This window comes from Mus caroli, chromosome 9, assembly GCF_900094665.2.
Source record: "Mus caroli chromosome 9, CAROLI_EIJ_v1.1, whole genome shotgun sequence".
In the NCBI taxonomy this organism is placed as follows: domain Eukaryota; kingdom Metazoa; phylum Chordata; class Mammalia; order Rodentia; family Muridae; genus Mus; species Mus caroli.
Window position 1 is genome coordinate 64,958,377 of NC_034578.1, and position 3,904 is coordinate 64,962,280.

Here is a 3,904-nt window from a genome sequence, read left to right on the forward strand (position 1 = left end):
AACTGGAACTAAACCTTGTATATTTGAGTAGTATAGATGCGATGCCTATCTAAGAATTGAAACATATCTATAATATGTTGCAACAAAATCTTACATTTGTATCAATATACAAAGGTTTATACTATTGAAAACCTTGAACCTGTATCAGTATACAATGTTCTGTACCAATTTAACAAAATATAACCTTATGTTTGTATCAATATACAAACTTCTGTACCAATGTAAGATTATTTTTTGTTTAAGAATAGATTCAATTATCTACACCTATTTGTCTATATTTTTATATTTCTATATCCCTCCTTTTGCTTTTCAGCCCCCACTCTTTATCTAAGAAAGGAGGATAAAGAATAGAAAAGATAGAAATCCCTGAGTCTAACCTTCCTATTTTGTTTTCTCCATCTCATTTGTAAATCATCTCATAAAATGACAACATATTTATTTATAAAATGACTGAAACCATACACCCCAATTTAAGGGATTGGGACAATGGTCTTATAATTCCTTCATGATGATTTAAGGCAAAGAATTCCTTTTGGGGGCCCAAAAGGATATTGGAAAAATGTTTAAGTCAAAAGAATTCTAGCTGGCATTTGCTGTCCAGTTTCTATGTGTTGTTTAAGTTCAGGGCTTAACTGAAGTTCTGGCTGGAACAGTCTGAAAGACTGGATGAACCAAAGTCATCTGGAATTAGCAGTCCTTTCTGAAGCTGTTCTGGAAGGATGTCTCTGGAAACAGCATCAGTTTGAGGAGCTGGAACAGCAGGTCTGTGCATCCCAGGATACTCAAGGGTGAATCCTATCAGGGCTGTCCTCCTGGGGTTTCATTCTACAATATAGACACTTACAGCCAATATTTAGTTCTATAAAGACATTTGCATGAAATGTGCAGGGTGTGAAAATTAAGGATGAATTTTTGCTCCTTGCTTGAGCAGGTAAAAGACAACTGTCTTTGTTTTGGAATTCGTTTGATCATATAACCAAAGTGTAATATAAATCTGAATTCATGCCATATGAAAGGATGGCATGGTGAATCCTAAGGACTGTAGCTAACAAGATCCATTTGAAGTGGAAATTTTGTTTTTGTTTTTTGTTTGTTTTGAGACTCAATTGTGTCAAATAGGCACATGGTGTTTTTCTGGAAGCTGGCTAGAAAAAAAGGGTATGTGATGTTTTACTAGAACAGACTCTTGAGAGAACACATGATGTTTGAAAAGGGTAAAAATATAACCCAACGGGCAGTGGATGATACTGTGGCGTTGGTTTGCTTTGCCAGTCTTTGGTGGTCTTTGTTGGGCTTTGCTGACACGCATCTTTTCTGACGACTCTGGGCATTGGCCCACCTTGACTTCTTCACTGATTTTCTTTTCTTTTCTTTTCTTTTTTTTTCAGATTTCTCAACAGTTTACTAAATTCTATTGTGGGTCATTGACTGTTTATGGCTAATTTATACCTGGACTCAGCTAAAAAGCCTCCAGATTGAAATGGTACTCAGAAATTCTGACTTTTTAAACAACCTAAATGTCTCTGTGTGCTTCCTGTGCCCAAGTTTGATTTTAAACAAAGAGCAGGCATATTATAAATATGACTGACTTGGGTCAAGCACTCCTGTTGAACTGGAGAAAACATTATCACCCCCACCCCAATCCCCAAGGAAAGGAGCACCAGCGGTGAGTGTCTCTCTGTGTGTATAATATATACATAGGCACACAGATGCAGATCTAGGCAGGTAGCTATCTAGATACATAATCTCTCAAAAAAGGCAGTAACAAAAATAACAAATTATGCTTGCATTGTGGCAGCAGAATAAGACAGTGTCAGAGTGAAGGGAAAATGGTTACAATCTATCCAGGTTTAAAAGACTATGATACTAGCTTAACTTTTACCACCTTGCTTGTAACCCCCAACTAACAGCCTTCTTGTAAGAGGGAAGACCCCCTCACACAGATGCTTTGAAGAGGGAGGACTCCCCTCACAGATGCCTTGTGTTCGAATCAGTCTGCACTATTCAGAACAACACCAGCTCTGCTGGTGGAGATTAGGGGTTCGCAGGGACATCTAAGCTTTCATTAAACTGGAAAGCAATCAAGTCTTTATGTGTACAAATTATACATTTAATAGTTCCACAAATTTGGCAAAGTTTGTGATGACATCTAGGATGCTTTCACCAAATCATAAGACGTAAATATGGAAGTCGTCATCAAGCTTGATGAAATAGAGGGCTTGGCCTCTACTTGGTAGATGACCATGCCAGTCCTTTTCAAGCCGTCTTCTTCGGCATATCCCACTTGCTTGCCTACCAGGCTGTCCACAACTTCTCCTGGCTCCTTTTCTGCTGGAGGCGAATCACTGGAATCAGGCAGGCATAATATAAAACTGAAGTTGCCTTCTTGTAATCATCCAGGAGCTGGTACATGTACAAGACAGGGTCTTTCTCATAGGTGATGTAAAACCATGTGTTCATAACAGGTGCCTGTGCTAGGACCATCCCCCTCTACTCATCTTTAGAGCCGTCCTCTGTCTCAAACATGTGTTCCACTGCTTTGCCAATTATCGTGTCCGCTAAGTGTGCATTGCTGATCCGAGATGTTGCAACTCTATCAGGGAGGACTTCCAGTGGAGAAACTCATCCTTATTAAGTTCTAGTCCATAAACACAGTCCCATCCATCATACTTTATAAGATACAGGGAAGGATTCACAGGCACCTGGTCCAGGACAGTCCTCTTCCACTGGGTAACAGGGCCATTGCCCTCTCTCCACCCATGCTGGATTCTGTAACCTACTATGTTCCGATGGGGTTGGGACACAGGTTTGCTTGGTCCCACACTAGTCCGATGTTCTTCGTCTTCACTGATTTTCATTTGTCATGACTTCATAGAGAGAAATGCACCAAAGAACTTCTCGTGGCTTCTGGAGGCTTCTGTGGACTCGGGCTCATTGGCAGAGCCTCGTGGTTTCTTCTGGATCAAACTGTCATTGCTGATTTGTAAATGGTATTTGAGAGTGGGTTGAGCAAGCACTGCTGATTTGCGTGAACTCAACTGCTGATATCCTGATAATGAAGACTGAAATCTTCCTAAAAACCTAACGGGGTCCATACCCTACTTTGCCCTATTAAACTTTCCTTCCTACTACCTCTGTTGGGTGGTGGGCTAGAAGGGAGGTAGAACACTTAAAAAAAAAACCCTTATTTAATGGGAGGTTTTTAAAAATCTAAGCCTACATGCATTGACTATGTATAGCTGAAGTTCTGGGTAGAGACATTTTTATGTCTCAGTCAGTTTTAGAGTTAGTCCCACGTAGAGGGATCAGCAAATTGTTACCCTTCTTGACTTTTTTCTTCCTATTGGCAGCCAAGATCTTCAGGGGGCCTTTCTCTATCCCATCTGATCCTTATTACTTTGAAAGAAATCCAAAGCCTTTTCTTTTTTCCTTTTCTTCTTTTCTGTTAACACAAATACAAAGCCTTCCTCTCAAAATAGCATGTCCTTGGTCCAGCAATCCAAAGTTATCAAAAGTATAGGCTAATTTGATTTAGCAGTCCCTTTTAATTTAGATGTGCTCTGTTTTAGCCTTTCTCATAGAGGATTTGTAGTATCAGGAAAACTACTGAACTTAAAAAAAAAACCACCTTCATTTTGATAATTAAAACAATTTAAAACAATTATCCTTTACTGAGATAGGGCTTCTCTGTGTAGCCAGACTAACTTGGATTTGCTCTGTAAAAGCAAATGGCCTCAGACTCATAAGAAACCTACCCGTCCTTGCCTTTGTCTCCCATGTATTGATATCAAAGGCTTAGATTTATCTATGTATCCTTGAAAACATAACGATTCCCATTCCTTTCTCTTTTCTTTGGAGATGAATATCACTGTGGATAAATATATTTATATCCCTTTGCTTTTGA

The 3,904-nt window shown here is 39.3% G+C and overlaps 1 pseudogene; it reads right to left on the reverse strand.

Annotated features, from left to right (window-relative positions):
- Positions 1-1,737: 1,737 nt before the first annotated feature.
- Positions 1,738-2,858, reverse strand: LOC110302360 (annotated as a pseudogene).
- Positions 2,859-3,904: the final 1,046 nt, after the last annotated feature.